The following is a 20,997-nucleotide window of genomic DNA, read 5'->3' on the forward strand; positions in this document are numbered from 1 at the left end:
AAAGATAGAAAATCTGAAGAGATGGGAATGACCAGACACCTGACCTGTCTCTTGAGAAACTTATAGTGCAGGTCAGGAAGCAAACAGTTAAACTGGACATGGACAGACTGGTGCCAAATGGGAAAGAGGAGTACGTCAAGGCTGTATATTGTCACCCTGCTTATTTAACTTCTATGCAGTGTACATCATGAGAAACGCTGGGCTGGAAGAAACACAAGCTTGAATCAAGAATTGCTGGGAGAATATCAATATACTCAGATAATGGCAGATGACCCACCCTTATGGCAGAAAGTGCAGAGACACAAAAAAAGCCTCTTGATGAAAGTGAACAAGGAGAGTGAAGAAATTGGCCTAAAGCTGGCACATTGAGAAAAACTAGATCATGGCATCTGTCCCATCACTTCATGAGAAGTAGATGGGGAAATTGTGGAACAGTTTCAGACTTAATTTTTGGGCTCCAAAATCATGCAGATGGTGATTCGCAGCCATGAAAGATTAAAAGATACTTACTCGCTTGGAAAATAAACGTTATGACCAACCTACATAGTATATTCAAAAGCAGAGATATTACTTTGCCAACAAAGTTTCGGTCTAGTAAGGTATGGTTTTTCCAGTGGGTCATCGATCTGGATGCATGAGAGTTGGACTGGGAAGAAAGCTGAGCATCCAAAGAATTGATGCTATTGAACTGTGGTGTTGGAGAAGAGTTCTTGAAGAGCTCCTTTAGACTGCAAGGAGCCGATCCAAACCAGTCCATATCTGAGGAGTCAGTCCCTGGGTGTTTCATTGAGAGGACTGATGCTGACACTGATACTCCAAACTTCTACAGAAGCCACCTCATGCAAAGAGTTGACTCATTGGAGAAGACCTCCTGAAGCTGGGAGGAACTGGGGCTGAGAGAAGGGGATTGACGAGAGGATGAGATAACTGATGACATCAACTCCACACCACACACACAGACACACACGATGGGCATGAGTTTGAGTGAACTCCGGGATTGTGATCCTAAGCAGGGGGCCTGGCATGCTGTGACTTCCATCCAAGGAGTCCCACACACACATGGAGACACGGACTGACTGACTGAAATGAACTGAACTGAAGTGATACTTTCAAAGGGACAGCAGGTAAAAAGGCGAGTAGTTGCTTGCCCTTTAGCAAGCCAGTTATGAGGGACATAAAAATGAAGGAGAAGAGTATTTACTGGGGAACGGGCGAGTATAGGGGGTCGTATTCCCTGATTTTCCTCTAGGCTCCATCTTCCTCAGGGGAAGAGGGATTTTTGCCCTTATTTAGCTTAGATCAGAAGTATTATGGCCTCAGAGCATGATGGGTACTTTTCATCTGTAAGGCTAATTTTATTGTAATGACATCATAAGGAACAAAAAATTATGTTTGGGTGCAGGAGATTTTCACCTATCTCCACCTTTCTTAGTCTGCTACCAGGACACTCATCACCTAAAGTGTGTGACTTCCTGTCAGTCTGGGTCTGGAGGTTTCCTACTTTTCTTTGTCCATGAACCCCTGCTGTTTACAAGATGCCTGATCCTGCCACCTGGCCCTTGCTCCCATTTCTCTACTTTTACCCAGTAGGTTGCCTGCTGTAACAATTGGGCCATAATATTATCACTGCCAAAATCATGTAGACTTACTCTTCCTGTCAGAATATTTACTGAGTCAGGCTTTACGTTACATTGAAAATAACTTGGGACTCATACACAGCATTTTCTTAATGAAAAAAAGAAATGATAGCATGTACACATGACTGCTAGAGGATAAAATGCATAAAAATAGCTGAATATCATAAACTTAAAATTGGACTTTGTATTGTCTGATAGGGTTGAATTTGTATTTAAAACTTCAGCATAAAACCAAATAAATGTGCTTTTGTCTAGAAGCAAACCATGACTTTTATAAAAAATAAAACAAATAATTAGAAAAAATGAAGGACACTGGACAAGATAATCAATATATGTTTTTCATCTCTAATTTATACAATTAGGTGGCAAATCTTTTTTCCATTTTTTCACATTCATGCTGTATTAGGTTATATCAAAGACAAAAAATGATATCATATGAATAAATGTTAATATTTTGATATTGGAAATATAGTGTATAAGAACAAAATAAAATAGTAATGAAAATATAAGTAACTCCAAGGAAACTATAGACCTTTGCCTTTTGTCTTTAAATAAAACATTACTTGCACACATGAAACATGTTCACTTAGAAAAGTCTTATACTTTTCATACAATTTTTTGTGATCTAGGTATCCATTATATCCACGGGAATCAAATTTCATACTTTTGTGAGTAACACATCTTTATATTTTAGAACAGTTCAGAAGATGTTATTTACAATGAAACTTCCTTAAAATCACTTAGTCATAAGACAAAATTGAATAAAATGATAAATATGTTTTTTTTTTTAAAAAAGGCCCCAGTTCATTTTCTAATTTTAAATTTGGATCATGTAAAGGCAAATCTTCAGATCTTCAGTTTTAAATGGAAAAGAAGAAAACTCCTTAAGATAATATTCTTCCTCTAATCCATCTCATACCCTTATTTAAAAGAATGATTAATAAAACCCAACAGGGGGAACTGTAAAGATGGCAGAGGAATAGGACGGGAAGACCACTTTCTCCCTCATAAATTCCTCAAAAGAACATTTCAACGCAGAGAAAACACCACAAAACAACTTCTGTAGGCTGGCAGAGGACATCAGGCAACCAGAAAAGCAGACCATTGTCTTCAAAAACAGGTAGGAAAAAATATAAAAGACGAAAAAGGAGACAAATGAGGTGGGGAGGGAGCTCCGTCCTGGGAAGGGAAGCCCGTCCCAGGAAGGGAATTTTAAGAAGAGAGGTTTCCAAACACCAGGAAACACTCTCCCTGCCGAGTCTGTTGGCGAGCCTTGGAAACACAGAGGGCAACATAACAGGAAGGAAAAATAAAGAAATAATTAAACCAACAGATTACAAGCCCAACAGTAACTCCCCCAGTGGAAAAGCAGCACAGACGGCCTGCATCCACCACTGGGAAGTGGGGGTCAGGGCAGGGAAGCGCGGGAGGCGCGGGCTGCAGTGCTTTGTAAGAATCAGGCAGGAACGCCCCACGCGCAACCAGAACGATCTAACTTGGGCTAGCAAACCAGACTGTGGGATAGCTACCACGCAAAAAGCTCGAACATAAGACACCACCAGGACCGAGCACAGAACAAAGGACAGAACTGAATAAGCCGGCTGCAGACCATCCCCCGCCAGGGACAGGCAGCCAGAGCCGTAAGGACTGGAAAGGGGCAATTGCAGACCTGGAGAGACTTTACTTACCTAACTGCAAGCAGGCTCCTTTGCTAAGACTTCTGGGGGTGCTGGACAGTCACCATCTGCCTCACGGGGGGTGCCAGCAGTCCACCCAGAAAGCTGAGCAGCAGCGGCAGAAAAGGCGACAAGTCACGGCGATCGTGCCCGCCAAACTCCTGAGCTACTCGGACCTGGGAAGGGCACAAAGCGCAGTCCCAGCCGAATCTGTGCCTCTGAGGGCTGCCTGAGCGCCGAACCTGAGCGGCTTGGACTGGGGAAGTGCACGCAGCCTAGGGCCGGCCCCAGACGGTTCCCAGCTGAACATCGTAGAGCCGGAGTGGTTTGTGCTCCGTGAGAAGGGACAGGTCCAGCGGGGCTGAGACACTGTGTGCACATGACAGTGCTATTTGTTTGCAGCATCCCCCCTCCCCACAGCGCGAGTGAACTAGTGAGCCTAAAAAACCAGCAAACAGAAGAAGTTAAACAGAGAGAACCACCTTAGAAGTGATCCCACACGGCCCACAACATCAGAGAAGGGCTAGAAATATTTTTACTATTTTTAAAATCATTCCTTTTTTTTTTCTTTTTTTTTCTAACTTTTTTTAAATTGTTAAGTCTTCTCTTTCTCCACTAATTTTTATTTTTATAACCTACTATTACTATTAAAAAACAAAAAAAGACGTTTTTTGGATGGTTGATGGTGTTTTTTTTTTTTAATAATTCTTGTTTTTTTTTTTCTTTTTTCTCTTCTTTTTTTCTCTCTCCCTCTTTTTTTTCTTTCTTCCTTTTTCCTTCTGCTTCTTTTCATTAATATTGTATTTTTGAAAATCCAACCTCTACTCTAGATTTTTAACCTTTGCTCTTAGGTTTTTGTTGTCAATTTTGTACATTTAAAAACCCAAACTTCACTACCCAAGTTTACCTGAGAGCGAGATTACTGGCTTGACCACTCTCTCCTCCTTTGGATTCTCCTTTTTCTCCACCAGGTGGCCTCTGTCTCTTTTCTCCCGCATCTCTTCTCTATCCAACTCTGTGAATCTCTGTGTGTTCCAGACGGTGGAGAACACATAAGGAGCTGGTTACTGGCAGGATTTGTCTCTCTCCTTCTCATTCCTCTCTCTTATCCTCCTGGCCACCTCTGTCTACTTCCTCCCTCTCTGCTTCCCCATATAACTCCACAAATACCTCTGAGCGGTCCAGACTATAGAGCGGACATAAGGAAGTGACTACTGCCTAGCTTGCTCTCTCCTCTTTTGATCTCACCGCATCTCATTCCAGTTACCTCTAACTACCCCCTCCATCTTATCTTCTCCTTGTAACTCAGTGAACCTCTCTGAGTGTCCCTCAATGTGGAGAAACTTTTCATCTTTAACCTAGATGTTTTATCATCGGTGCTGTATTGATGGAGAAGTCTAGAGGCTACTGTAAAAATTAAACTGAAAACATTAGAGAACTCTTGAATTCAGGGAACATTAAGCAATAGGAGCTCATCAAATGCCTTCATACCTACACCAAAACCAAGCTCCACCCAACGGCCAACAAGTTCTAAAATAAGACATACCACACAAATTCTCCATCAACACAGGAACACTCCCCTGAGCTTCTATATACAGGCAGCTCAAAATTATCCCAAAACCTTTGATGTCTCATAACCCATTACTGGTCACTCCACTGCACTCCAGAGAGAAGAAACCCAGCTCCACCCACCAGAACTTCAACACAAGCCTCCCTAACCAGGAAACCTTGACAAGCCACTGATACCACCCCACCCACAGTGAGGAAGCTCCATAATAAAGAGAACTCCACAAATTACCAGAATATAAAAAGGCCACACCAAATGCAGCAATATAACCAAGATGAAGAGACAGAGGAATACTCAGCAGGTAAAGGAACAGGAGAAATGCCCACCAAACCAAACAAAAGAGGAAGAGATAGGGAATCTACCTGAGAAGGAATTCCAAATATTGATAGTGAAAATGATCCAAAATCTTGAAATCAAAATGGAATCACAGATAAATAGCCTAGAGACAAGGATTGAGAAGATGCAAGAAAGGTTTAACAAGGACCTAGAAGAAATAAAAAAGAGTCAATATATAATGAATAATGCAATAAATGAGATCAGAAACACTCTGGAGGCAACAAATAGTAGAATGACGGAGGCAGAAGATAGGATTAGTGAAATAGAAGATAGAATGGTAGAAATAAATGAATCAGAGAGGAAAAAAGAAAAACGAATTAAAAGAAATGAGGACAATCTCAGAGACCGCCAGGACAATATGAAACGCTCCAACATTTGAATTATAGGAGTCCCAGAAGAAGAAGACAGAAAGAAAGATCATGAGAAAATCCTTGAGGAGATAATAGTTGAAAACTTCCCTAAAATGGGGAAGGAAATAATCACCCAAGTCCAAGAAACACAGAGAGTTCCAAATAGGATAAACCCAAGGCGAAACACCCCAAGACACATATTAATCAAATTAACAAAGATCAAACACAAAGAACAAATATTAAAAGCAGCAAGGGAAAAACAACAAATAACACACAAGGGGATTCCCATAAGGATAACAGCTGATCTTTTAATAGAAACTCTTCAGGCCAGGAGGGAATGGCAAGGCATACTTAAAGTGATGAAAGAAAATAACCTACAGCCCAGATTACTGTACCCAGCAAGGATCTCATTCAAATACGAAGGAGTAATCAAAAGCTTTACAGACAAGCAAAAGCTGAGAGAATTCAGCACCACCAAACCAACAGATGCTAAAGGATATTCTCTAGACAGGAAACACAAAAAGGGTGTATAAACCCGAACCCAAAACAATAAAGAAAATGGTAATGGGATCATACTTATCAATTGTTACCTTAAACGTAAATGGGTTGAACACCCCAACCAAAAGGCAAAGACTGGCCGAATGGATACAAAAACAAGACCCCTCTATATGCTGCTTACAAGAGACCAACCTCAAAACAAGGGACACATACAGACTGAAAGTGAAGGGCTGGAAAAAGATATTCCACACAAATAGAGACCAAAAGAAAGCAGGAGTGGCAATACTCATATCCGATAAAATAGACTTTAAAACAAAGGCTGTGAAAAGAGACAAAGAAGCCCACTACATAATGATCAAAGGATCAATCCAAGAAGAAGATATAACAATTATAAATATATATGCACCCAATATAGGAGCACCACAATATGTAAGACAAATGCTAACAAGTATGAAAGGGGAAATTAACAATAACACAATAATAGTGGGAGACGTTAATGCCCCACTCACACCTATGGACAGATCAACTAAACAGAAAATTAACAAAGAAATGCAAACTTTAAATGATACATTAGATCAGTTAGACCTAATTGATATCTATAGGACATTTCACCCCAAAACAATGAATTTCACCTTTTTCTCAAGTGCTCATGGAACCTTCTCCAGGATAGATCACATCCTGGGCCATAAATCTAAACTTGATAAATTCAGAAAAATCGAAATCATTCCAAGTATCTTTTCTGACCATAATGCATTAAGATTAGATCTCAATTACAGGAGAAAAACTATTAAAAATTCCAACATATGGAGGTTGAACAACACACTTCTGAATAACCAACAAATCACAGAAGAAATCAAAAAAGAAATCAAAATATGCATAGAAACGAATGAAAATGAAAACACAACAACCCAAAACCTGTGGGACACTATAAAAGCAGTGCTAAGAGGAAAGTTCATAGCACTACAGGCATACATTAAGAAACAAGAAAAAAGCCAAATAAATAACCTAACTCTACAACTAAAGCAACTAGAAAAGGAAGAATTGGAGAACCCCAGAGTGAGTAGAAGGAAAGAAATCTTAAAAATTAGGGCAGAAATAAATGCAAAAGAAACAAAAGAGACCATAGCAAAAATCAACAAAGCCAAAAGCTGGTTCTTTGAAAGGATAAATAAAATTGACAAACCATTAGCCAGACTCATCAAGAAGCAGAGAGAGAAAAATCAAATCAATAAAATTAGAAATGAAAATGGAGAGATCACAACAGACAACACAGAAATACAAAGGATCATAAGAGACTACTATGAGCAGTTATATGCCAATAAAATGGACAACGTGGAAGAAATGGACAAATTCTTAGAAAAGTACAATATTCCAAAACTGAATCAGGAAGAAATAGAAAATCTTAACAGACCCATCACAAGCACGGAAATTGAAACTGTAATCAAAAATCTTCCAGCAAACAAAAGCCCAGGTCCAGACGTCTTCACAGCTGAATTCTACCAAAAATTTCGAGAAGAGCTAACACCTATCCTACTCAAACTCTTCCAGAAAATTGCAGAGGAAGGTAAACTTCCAAACTCATTCTATGAGACCACCATCACCCTAATACCAAAACCTGACAAAGATGTCACAAAAAAAGAAAACTACAGGCCAATATCCCTGATGAACATAGATGCAAAAATCCTCAACAAAATTCTAGCAATCAGAATCCAACAACACATTAAAAAGATCATACACCATGACCAAGTGGGCTTTATCCCAGGAATGCAAGGATTCTTCAATAGCCGCAAATCAATCAATGTAATTCACCACATTAACAATTGAAAAATAAAAACTATATGATTATCTCAATAGATGCAGAGAAGGCCTTTGACAAAATTCAACATCCATTTATGATAAAAACTCTCCAGAAAGCAGGAATAGAAGGAACATACCTCAACATAATAAAAGCTATATATGACAAACCCACAGCAAACATTATCCTCAATGGTGAAAAACTGAAAGCATTTCCCCTAAAGTCAGGAACAAGACAAGGGTGCCCACTTTCACCGCTACTATTCAACATAGTTCTGGAAGTTTTGGCCACAGCAATCAGAGCAGAAAAAGAATTAAATGGAATCCAAATTGGAAAAGAAGAAGTAAAACTTTCACTGTTTGCAGATGACATGATCCTCTACATAGAAAACCCTAAAGACTCCACCAGAAAATTACTAGAGCTAATCAATGAATACAGTAAAGTTGCAGGATATAAAATTAACAGACAGAAATCACTTGCATTCCTATACACTAATAATGAGAAAGTAGAAAAAGAAATTAAGGAAATAATTCCATTCACCATTGCAATGAAAAGAATAAAATACTTAGGAATATATCTAACTAAAGAAACTAAAGACCTATATATAGAAAACTATAAAACACTGATGAAAGAAATCAAAGAGGACACTAATAGATGGAGAAATATACCATGTTCATGGATTGGAAGAATCAATATAGTGAAAATGAGTATACTACCCAAAGCAATTTACAAATTCAATGCAATCCCTATAAAGCTACCAGCCATATTTCTCACAGAACTAGAACAAATAATTTCAAGATTTGTGTGGAAATACAAAAATCTCAAATTGCCAAAGCAATCTTGAGAAATAAGAATGGAACTGGAGGAATCAACTTGCCTGACTTCAGGCTCTACTACAAAGCCACAGTCATCAAGACAGTATGGTACTGGCACAAAGACAGACATATAGATCAATGGAACAAAATAGAAAGCCCAGAGATACATCCACACACATATGGACACCTTATCTTTGACAAAGGAGGCAAGAATATACAATGGAGTAAAGACAATCTCTTTAACAATTGGTGCTGGGAAAACTGGTCAACCACTTGTAAAAGAATGAAACTAGATCACTTTCTAACACCGCACACGAAAATAAACTCAAAATGGATTAAAGATCTAAACATAAGACCAGAAACTATAAAACTCCTAGAGGAGAACATAGGCAAAACACTCTCAGACATAAATCACAGCCGGATCCTCTATGATCCACCTCCCAGAATTCTGGAAATAAAAGCAAAAATAAACAAATGGGATCTAATTAAAATTAAAAGCTTCTGCACAACAAAGGAAAATATAAGCAAGGTGGAAAGACAGCCTTCTGAATGGTAGAAAATAATAGCAAATGAAGCAACTGACAAACAACTAATCTCAAAAATATACAAACAACTTCTGCAACTCAATTCCAGAAAAATCAATGACCCAATCAAAAAATGGGCCAAAGAACTAAATAGACATTTCTCCAAAGAAGACATACGGATGGCTAACAAACACATGAAAAGATGCTCAACATCACTCATTATTAGAGAAATGCAAATCAAAACCACAATGAGGTACCACTTCACACCAGTCAGAATGGCTGCGATCCAAAAATCTGCAAGCAATAAATGCTGGAGAAAAGGGAACCCTCCTACACTGTTGGTGGGAATGCAAACTAGTACAGCCACTATGGAGAACAGTGTGGAGATTCCTTAAAAAATTTCAAATAGAACTACCTTATGACCCAGCAATCCCACTGCTGGGCATATACACCGAGAAAACCAGAATTGAAAGAGACACATGTACCCCAATGTTCATCGCAGCACTGTTTATAATAGCCAGGACATGGAAACAACCTAGATGTCTATCAGCAGATGAATGGATAAGAAAGCTGTGGTACATATACACAATGGAATATTACTCAGCCGTTAAAAAGAATTCATTTGAATCAGTTCTGATGAGATGGATGAAACTGGAGCCGATTATACAGAGTGAAGTAAGCCAGAAAGAAAAACACCAATACAGTATACTAACACATATATATGGAATTTAGAAAGATGACAATGACGACCCTGTATGCAAGACAGCAAAAAAGACACAGATGTGTATAATGGACTTTTGGACTCAGAGGGAGAGGGAGAGGGTGGGATGATTTGGGAGAATGGCATTCTAACATGTATACTATCATGTAAGAATCGAATCACCAGTCTATGTCTGACGCAGGATACAGGATGCTTGGGGCTGGTGCATGGGGATGACCCAGAGAGATGTTATGGGGAGGGAGGTGGGAGGGGGGTTCATGTTTGGGAATGCAAGTAAGAATTAAAGATTTTAAAATTTAAAAAAAAAAAGAAAAAGAAAAAAAATAAAACCCAACAAATATTAACAAGGTGAAAATAACAAAAACACATTTTTTTAATTAATAAGAAAAAAAATAGCAAAACCTAAACTAGAGGCATAGCCCAATGTAATTAGTTTTAAAATGTGGTAAACAAGAAAAGGAAGAAGTGATATTGTAGAGAAACAGCTATTAGAGAGGAACATAACAAGGTCTATCTCATTCCAACCCTTTAGAAACTAATGGTGATTCCACAAAACCCTGAGAATTCTCACAAATTTTGCAAAATGGGAAAGCAGACTAACTGGGTATCCATATTGTGACTCTCCTGGGCTTCCTGGTAGCTTAGCTGGTAAAGAATCCTCCTGCAATGCAGGAGACCCCAGTTCGATTCCTGGATTGGGAAGATCCTCTGCAGAAGGGACAGGCTACTCACTCCGGTATTCTTGGGCTTCCCTGGTGGCTCATCATTAAAGAATCTGCCTGCAATGTGGGAGTTCAGTTCAGTTCTCTCAGTCATGTCCGACTCTTTGCAACCCCATGAATCGCAGCACACCAGGCCTCCCTGTCCATCACCAACTCCCAGAGTTCACTCAGACTCACGTCCATCGAGTCCATGATGCCATCCAGCCATCTCATCCTCGGTCGTCCACTTCTTCTCCTGCCCCCAATCCCTCCCAGCATCAGAGTCTTTTCCAATGAGTCAACTCTTCGCATGAGGTGGTCAAAGTACTGGAGTTTCAGTATTAGCATCATTCCTTCCATCTCCTTGCAGTCCAAGGGATTCTCAGGAGTCTTCTCCAACACCACAGTTCAAATGCATCAATTCTTCAGTGCTCAGCCTTCTCCACAGTCCAATTCTCACATCCATACATGACTACTGGAAAAACCATAGCCTTGACTAGACGGACCTTAGTTGGCAAAGTAATGACTCTGCTTTTGAATATACTATCTAGGTTGCTCACTTTTCTTCCAAGGAGTAAGCGTCTTTTAATTTCATGGCTGCAATCACCATCTGCAGTGATTTTGGAGCCCAGAAAAATAAAATCTGACACTGTTTCCACTGTTTCCCCATCTATTTCCCATGGAATGATGGGACCGGATTCCATGATCTTCATTTTCTGTGTTGAGCTTTAAGCCAACCTTTTAAGTCTCCTCTTTCACTTTCATCAAGAGGCTTTTTAGTTCCTCTTCACTTACTGCCATAAGGGTGGTGTCATCTGCATATCTGAGGTTATTGATATTTCTCCTGGCAATCTTGATTCCAGCTTGTGTTTCTTCCAGTCCAGCGTTTCTCACGATGTACTCTGCATAGAAGTTAAATAAGCAGGGTGACAATATACAGCCTTGACATACTCCTTTTCCTATTTGGAACCAGTCTGTTGTTCCATGTCTAGTTCTAACTGTTGCTTCCTGTCCTGCATACAGATTTCTCAAGAGGCAGGTCAGGTGGTCTGGTATTCCCATCTCTTTCAGAATTTTCCACAGTTTATTGTGATCCACACAGTCAAAGGCTTTGGCATAGTCAATAAAGCAGTGAAAGTGAAAATGAAGTCGCTCAGTCATGTCTGACTTTTGCGACCCCGTGGACTGTAGCCCACCAGGCTCCTCTGTCCATGGGATTCTCCAGGCAAGAATACTGGAGTAGGTTGCCATTTCCTTCTCCAGGGGAAGCTTCCCGACCCAGGGATTGAACCCAGGTCTCCCGCATTGCAGGCTGACGCTTTAACCTCTGAGCCACATATCAATAAAGCAGAAATATATGTTTTTCTGGAACTCTCTTGCTTTTTCCATGATCCAGCGGATGTTTGCAATTTGATCTCTGGTTCCTCTGCCTTTTCTAAAACAAGCTTGAACATCAGAAAGTTCACGGTTCATGTATTGCTGAAGCCTGGCTGACCTGGGTTCAATCCGGAAAATCCCATCGAGCAGAGCATGGCAACCCACTTCAGTATTTTGCCAGGAGAACCCCCATGGTCAGAGGAGCCTGGCGGGCTACAGTCCATTTGCAAAGGTTGGACAACACTGAGCAACCAAGTACACAGCACATTTTGACTCTCTTAGAGAAAACAGATGCTGGAGACATAAATGTGTGTCCTTAAAAAACTTTTTAACAACCTAAAAGTTAAAAGTTATGTTTTAATTGGCAGGAATTTTTAAGAGTTTATCCCAGGAGACAGCACCTCAAGCCACCCTGAGAGAACTGCTCTGAGGAGATGGGAAGAGGGATTCAGATTATATAGAAGTTTTGCAACAAAGGTCAGGTTGTTTGAACATCAAAAAATTATTATAAATTAAAACCAGATATCCCAAATTAAGGAATTTAGCATTTTGCTATGTATGAGAAGATGCAAGTATCTGGGCTTACAGAAATAATTTCTTTGATATGCACTTCAGTTATTTCCAGCCAGTATCCTGTTTTGTTCACATCCTGAGTTTCCTCAAGTCTTATCATAAGGAGTGGCTTCAGTCCAGTGCCTGCTAGGTGGCAAATTTTCTTTACTTCCTGCATTCCCTCAGGGCACACAATCTCACTATCAACTGTGGCTACAGTTGCTGATGACTGTGCATTCCTTTGCTTATTGATACAGCAGAAAATGTTCCATTTCTCAAGTGTAAAACAGGAAGTTGTGAGACTGAATTTCTCTAACAGAAGTGAATATTCTAAGGCTAATTGAAGAATTAATAGAGTAAATTTAAAGTTGGAGGATGTCAAACGAATGGAATGCATTTGACAATTAGGAGAGTATATCTTGGTGTATCAGATAAAATCTGGGAAAAGGAATCCAGGCACAAAATTGTTCTCTCTTCTCTCCATGAAAGCAGACTACAGAAAAAGTGAATGGGACCAGTCTCAAGCAAATTGGTCCTTAGAGGAAATATTTAACTCTCAAAAGCATTGGCAAGGGAGTTAAAGTCACCCATCTTAAATGAGAACAAAGCTCCAGGGAGTCCATTGTGTGAAAAAGCTAAAAAAAAACATTTAGCATGGGTATTATGGCAATGTGTTACAGCAAAAGAAGAAAAATATGAGACACTTTTAATACAAAAGACAGAAAATGAAATTATACCTAAAGAAAACATAAGCCAAGGAACACAAGGAAAGTCACCATAAATGTTATTATTTTAGATCAGATTGGATTAAACAAATGAGATTATTGACAATAAATCAAGATTCAAATTTTCTTTATATAATTAATAAACTAGAAAGAGTAAAGAATATATATGAATAAAAATCAAGTTACTAATATGAAAGAAAGTCTTAATTACAGTGAACACAACTATGAAAGACAAAATAAGCAGAAAATAAATAGATATGGAAGCCAAAAAACATTTCCTATGTGGATAACTGCTGTCTCTAAAATAAAGAACTCAACATACTGATTAGGAAAATTATTAAAATATATAGCATAAGTAAATTTCCAGGAAATGATGAAAAAGCTACAAAAAGTTTCCAGGAAAAAATTGACATGGAATGATCACAGTAAGATATGTTTATTATTAAGTGATGGAATTTCAAGACAAATATTTTATTCTTAAAGGAAATGTGATCCAAGAATTCTCCCCTTAATAAAAAATATGGTGAAACATAAAGGCAGTAAGCATTCTAAGATATGAAAGAATTGAAGAGGTAATACTTATGAAAGCTTTTGGAGAAAAATTAAAAAAAATCTTGATGATGAAACCAAGTGAGTTACGAGATATATCAAAATACAAACAAATCATATAGCTATAAACGAGCAAATTAGAATAATAAGAGATATTTAAATACTATAAGTCTTGATGGTGTAAAAATAATAACATAAATATCAAGTCAGGAAAAGAAATAGAGGGAGGTAGGACAACATGTAAGAATACTGTGTCTGTCTTTTATACCACAGAGCCAACAGATACTCTGTAAACTTAAGAGTAATTAAAGATACAAAATGAAAACTTTTTTTCAGAATCTATTTTCTTATATTTACAGATAGATATCAAGAAGCAATTTCTTTTAAAAAACACTTTGTTGAAATATTATTGATATTAAAATACTATACATAATTAATGAATACAAATTGATGAGTTTGGAGATAAATATACATCCATGGTATCCTTGGTGACTCAGACGGTAAATAATCTGCCTGCAATGCAGGATACCTCGGTTCAATCCATGGGTCAGGAAGATCTCCTGGAAATGGAATGGCTACTCACTCCAGTATTCTTGCCTGGAGAATTCCATGGACAGAGGAGCCTAGCAAGTACCCATGGAGTAGCAAAGAGTCAGACACAACTGAGCGACTAACATTTTCACTTTTTTTATACATCCATAAAACCAAAGCCATAAACATATTCATCACCTCCAAAAGTTTTCTCTTACTGTGATTTTTTTATTACTATTAATATTTTTGTGTGATAAGAACACAATATATGATCTACCTTCTTGGTTAATTTTAAAGTATATAATACAGTGTTATTAACTATAGGTGCAATGCTACATAGTAGTTCTCTAGAACATAGGTTAAGTAAAATAAGCCAGATACAGAAGGACAAATACTATATGCTACTACTCACATGAGGAATCTAAAATAGTTTAACACATAGAAGCAGAGAATATACTGAGAGGTATTAGTCAAAGAAATGATTTCTTATGATGAAGTAATATTTTAAAAAATCTTTAGCATTTCCTTCATTTTCAGTTTCTTGCTATGTTTTGTTTTTGTTTTTGTTTTTGTTTTCCTTGTGTGTGTGTGTAGTTACTCAGTCATGTCTGAATCTTTGCGACCCTTTGAACTGAAGAACTTCAGGTTCCTTTGTCCATGGGATTCTCTAGGCAAGAATACTGGAGTGGGTAGCCATTATCTTCTCCAGAGGATCTTCCCAATCCAGGACTCGAAACCACATCCCCTGTGTCTCCTCCACTGGAGGCAGATTCTTTACCCAGTGAGCCATCGGGGAAGCCCTCCTTGTTCTGTTAAATTCATATAAATTTCCATTCAATACGTTTTTTTTTTATAATCCATACATTAGGGTCCAATACTTTTAAAGCATTTTCTATTATTAATTTATATATCTATCATTATCTATTTGAATACCTACCTATCCATCCATCCATCAATCTATCTACCTTTATGTCTTTCTAATTCATTCAGCTCAGTTCAGTTCAGTCGCTCAGTCATGTCCAACTCTGTGACCCCAAGAACTGAAGCATGCCAGGCCTCCCTGTCCATCACCAACTCCCGGAGTTCACTCAGACTTATGTCCATCGAGTCAGTGATGCCATCCAGCCATCTCATCCTCAGTCATCCCCTTCTCCTCCTGCCCCAAATCCCTCCCAGCATCAGGATCTTTTCCAATGAGTCAACTCTTCGCATGAAGTGGCCAATGTACTGGAGTTTCAGCATTAGCATCATTCCTTCCAAAGAACACCCAGGACTGATCTCCTTTAGAATGGACTTGTTGGATCTCCTTGCAGGCCAAGGGACTCTCAAGAGTCTTCTCCAACACCACACTTCAAAACCATCAATTCTTCGGTGCTCAGCCTTCTTCACAGTCCAACTCTCACATCCATACATGACTACTGGAAAAACCATAGCCTTGACTAGATGGACCTATGTTGGCAAAGTAATGTCTCTGCTTTTGAATATGCTCTCTAGGTTGGTCATAACTTTCCTTTCAAGGAGTAAGTGTCTTTTAATTTCATGGCTGCAATCACCATCCACAGTGCTTCTGGAGCCCCCCAAAATAAAGTTTGACACTGTTTCCCCATCTATTTCCCATGAAGTGATGGGGCCAGATGCCATGATCTTAGTTTTCTGAATGTTGAGCTTTAAGCCAACTTTTTTACTCCCCTCTTTCACTTTCATAAAGAGACTCTTTAGTTCCTCTTCACTTTCTTCCATAAGGGTGGTGTCATCTGCATATCTGAGGTTATTGGTATTTTTCCCGGCAATCTTGATTCCAGCTTGTGCTTCTTCCAGCCCAGCGTTTCTCATGATGTACTCTGCATAGAAGTTAAATAAGCAGGGTGACAATATACAGCCTTGATGTACTCCTTTTCCTATTTGGAACCAGCCTGTTGTATTCAGCTGATGTGCATAATTTGATTTGGTACAACAAACTCTGTGTTATTTCCATTTTCCTACATACATTTTCTTAATTTCTTAAATTATATATGATATTTTTTCAAAACAAAAATTAATTATAAAATAAAAATCAAAAGCATTTTGATAAAGCAAAGTGGAATGGTTCTATGATTTCAATAAATAATAATCTTCCAAGACTTCATAAAAGGTACTTTTACTTTTAACACTAATGTTGTCAATAATTTGGTACAAATATATGCTCATCTCGTTCTTTATGGTGGATCATACCTCATGCAAAAATACCTGAAACAACTATCCTGAAAATTGTCATCCAACATAAGCTTAAACACTCTCAATGATTAAAAAATTACCATGTCACAAAATAGATTGTCTTTTGTGTTGTAGGATATCTTTACATTTTCAGAACATTTTTCTTTAAATTGATCAAAAATAATTATCACTCTTAAAACTAATACTTCTTCCACATGAGAGCATTTCTATCTTTGGCCTGAGCTATTGCTTGCCCTTCCCTTTAAGTTACCTTTTCCAGTTCTGTAGTTCCTCTAATTTTTATTCATGTATCAATTCTGTGAATACCCTTAGCATCTGGTAATTTGTCTCTGGTTTCATATTTTTAACTGTGTCGTCTATAACTGTTGTACTATCAATTCCATTTTCTAGACAATGATATATATTGGTGCATAGTAAGAATGGAATGACCATCTTGTCATTCTGCTCAATCTTTAGTCTGGGATGGAGTTCACCATTGTTTTCTTTACAAGGGAAAAAGAAAATATTCCTTGTTTTGTATTGTATAGATTCTTTTTTAATTGGGCCATGGGTACATGTTGTAAATGTCCTACTTTTATATGTGATATATGTTTATTTGTTATTTTAGGCCACATTATTCTGCCCATCAAGATGATTTGAAACTTTCTTCTATTAAAGTGAACATTTCTCAGTCATGTCTGACGCTGACAGATGTGTCTAACCTTATATAAACGCTGTCAGATGTGTCCAATGTGTCAGACATGTCTGATGCTATATAGTCCATGGAATTCTCCAGGCCACAATTCTGGAGTGAGTAGCCTTTCCCTTCTATTTAATATTGCTTCTGGTCACAAAATATACTGCCGGGAGCCAGTGTGAGGAATCCCGCCCGTGACAAGGTCATGAGGAAGGAAGCTGACATACGCAAGGCGTGCTCAGACTTCAGGGACCCCTCTGGAAATTCCTAAGCATGTACCCCAACAAAAATCTGCCGGCTTTTGTGCTCTGCTTTTCCACTCTTCTGACATTTTCTGGAAAAAGTCAATTCAGGGCTTTAGTCTTCTGCATTTGAAAGAGTGTTTCAATCCAAAAACCCCTCTGATGGCTTTCTAGCCTGCCTGCAGGACTCGTACAGCTGCGCTTGTGATTGAGGCCTCCTGACCGCAGGAGGCACAGGAAGCTTAAAACATCCTAGGAATGTAGGAGCTTCCGAGGAGTCAAAATCTTTAGAATAGGACTGATTAAAAGTTTTATTTGTTGAGTCAATGCTTGCTGCCAAATTTTCATATCCTTTATTTTTAGATACAGTTGGTATATAGAAAAACAAGTAGTAGACCTGGTATTAGCAACATTAGATCTTTGAGTTAAGTACCTTCTTTGTTATAACCCACTGCACCTTTGTTCTATAGAGATGTAACTTTAATGCTTTAAGGAGATGCAGATTAAAGAAAAACACTTTAGGGGAAACAAAATTAACATTCATTAAGGAAGAGAGCCAAAAAGTGTTAACAAGCCTCTTGGCCAGAAGATAATGTAAATCACCTGAGACCTTTTGTATACAAAATGATATACAGAAAGAGTCTGGGCTGCGAACGCTACATAATTTTGTGTTACCCATTGATCTCCATGTTTTATCAAAAGTATAAAAGGCCTTCTGAACAATAAAGGATGGGACCAGCTTTTCGGGCCAGCTTCTCGGGCCAGCTTCTTGGACCAGTTTCGCGAACTAGTCTCTCGGCCTGGTTTCTTGGGACTCTGGCTCCCCCCGTGTCTTTCTCTCTCTCTTCTTCTCTCCCTTTCCCTCTCTCTGCTCTTTGCTTTAACTTCAGGCTGAATCTCCACCTGGGGCGCGGAGGCTCACCAGGTCTACTTACTTGCCCTGGCGGTTAAGACCCGCGCGAAAGGGAGCTTAAGGCGAGGCACCCTTAGATATTCAAGCGGGTGCCGGTGGCCCAACGTAGATGGTGCAAATTCCTTGTCTGGAATTTTATTGGCCTTCCGTGTAAACCAAGCTATTCAGCCCTCTTCCTCCACTTAATCTTCTTACTACACTATAGTTTCTCAATCTATTCTTATATTAATAAATAAATAAGTCTTTCCACGCCAACGCCATCCACCCGTCGAATTCCCTGGATCCACCCGGGCTGGACCTCGGCAATATACCAACATGCTGTGAAGTTATAGACAAAATTTAAAGTAAAGGAATTACAAAAGCTACCAAATTTTGAGTTGTATTAACAGTCTTATCTCTCCTTGAGGATAATCTTTTAATCAAATCATAGAGTTCAGTTCAGTTCAGTCGTTCGGTCGTGTCCCATTTTTTGCGAACCCATGAATCACAGCATGCCAGGCCTCCCTGTTCATCACCATCTCCCGGAGTTCACTCAGACTCACATCCATCGAGTCCATGATGTCATCCAGCCATCTAATCCTCAGTCGTCCCCTTCTCCTCCAGCCCCATATCCCTCCCAGCATCAGAGTCTCTTCCAATCAGTCAACTTGTCTCATGGGGTGGCCAAAGTACTGGAGTTTCAGCTTTAACATCATTCCTTCCAAAGAAATCCCAGGGCTGATCTCCTTCAGAATGGACTGGTTGGATCTCCTTGCAGTCCAAGGGACTCTCAAGAGTCTTCTCCAACACCACAGTTCAAAACCATCAATTCTTCGGCGCTCAGCCTTCTTCATAGTCCAACTCTCACATCCATACATGACCACAGGAAAAACCATAGCCTTGACTAGACCGACCTTAGTTGGCAAAGTAATGTCTCTGCTTTTGAATATGCTCTCTAGGTTGGTCATAACTTTCCTTCCAAGGAGTAAGCATCTTTTAATTTCATGGCTGCAATCACCACCTGCAGTGATTTTGGAGCCCCCCCAAAATAAAGTCTGACACTGTTTCCCCATCTATTTCCCATGAAGTGATGGGACCAGATGCCATGATCTTCATTTTCTGAATGTTGAGATTTAAGACAACTTTTTCACTCTCCTCTTTCACTTTCATCAAGAGGTGTTTTAGCTCCTCTTCACTTTCTGCCATAAGGGTGGTGTCATCTGCATATCTGAGGTTACTGATATTTCTCCCGGCAATCTTGATTCCAGCTTGTGTTTCTTCCAGTCCAGCATTTCTCATGATGTATTCTGAATATGTTAAATAAGCAGGGTGACAATATACAGCCTTGATGTACTCCTTTTCCTATTTAGAACCAGTCTGTTGTTCCATGTCCAGTTCTAACTGTTGCTTCCTGACCTGCATACAGATTTCTCAAGAGGCAGGTCAGGTGGTCTGGTATTCTCATCTCTTTCAGAATTTTCCACAGTTTATTGTGAGCCACACAGTCAAAGGCTTTGGCATAGTCAATAAAGCAGAAATAGGTGTTTTTCTGGAACTCTCTTGCTTTCTCCATGACCCAGCGGATATTGGCAATTTGATCTCTGGTTCCTCTGCCTTTTCTAAAACCAGCTTGAACATCAGGGAGTTCACCTTTCACGTATTGCTGAAGCCTGGCTTGGAGAATTTTGAGCATTACTTTACTAGCATGTGAGATGAGTGCAATTGTGCAGTAGTTTGAGCATTCTTTGACATTGCCTTTGTTTGGAATTGGAATGAAAACGGACCTTTTCCAGTCCTGTGGCCACTGTTGAGTTTTCCAAACTTGCTGGCATATTGAGTGCAGCACTTTCACAGCATCATCTTTCAGGATTTGAAACAGCTCAACTGGAATTCCATCACCTCCACTAGCTTTGTTCATAGTGATGCTTTCTAAGGCCCACTTAACTTCACATTCCATGATGTCTGGCTCTAGATTAGTGATCACATCATCATGATTATCTGGGTCGTGAAGATCCTTTTTGTACAGTTCTTCCGTGTATTCTTGCCAACTCTTCTTAATATCTTCTGCTTCTGTTAGGTCCGTACCATGTCTGTCCTTTATTGAGCCCATCTTTGCATGAAATGTTCCCTTGGTATCTCTAATTTTCTTGAAGAGATCTCTAGTCTTTCCCGTTCTGTTCTTTTCCTCTATTTCTTTGCATTGATCACTGAAGAAGGCTTTCTTATCTCTTCTTGCTATTCTTTGGAACTCTGCATTCAGATACTTATATCTTTCCTTTTCTCCTTTGCTTTTCACCTCTCTTCTTTTCACAGCTATTTGTACAGCTTCACCAGACAGCCATTTTGCTTTTTTTGCATTTCTTTTCCATGGGGATGGTCTTGATCCCTGTCTCCTGTACAATGTCACGAACCGCATTCCATAGTTCATCAGGCATCTATCTATCAGATCTAAGCCCTTAAATCTATTTCTCACTTCCACTGTATAATCATAAGGGATTTGATTTAAGTCATACCTGAATAGTCTAGCAGTTTTCCCTACTTTCTTCAATTTGAGTCTGAATTTGGTAATAAGGAGTTTATTATCTGAGCCGCAGTCAGCTCCTGGTCTTTTTTGTTGTT

This window comes from Capra hircus, unplaced genomic scaffold (genome assembly GCF_001704415.2).
Source record: "Capra hircus breed San Clemente unplaced genomic scaffold, ASM170441v1, whole genome shotgun sequence".
NCBI classification, from domain to species: Eukaryota; Metazoa; Chordata; class Mammalia; order Artiodactyla; family Bovidae; genus Capra; species Capra hircus.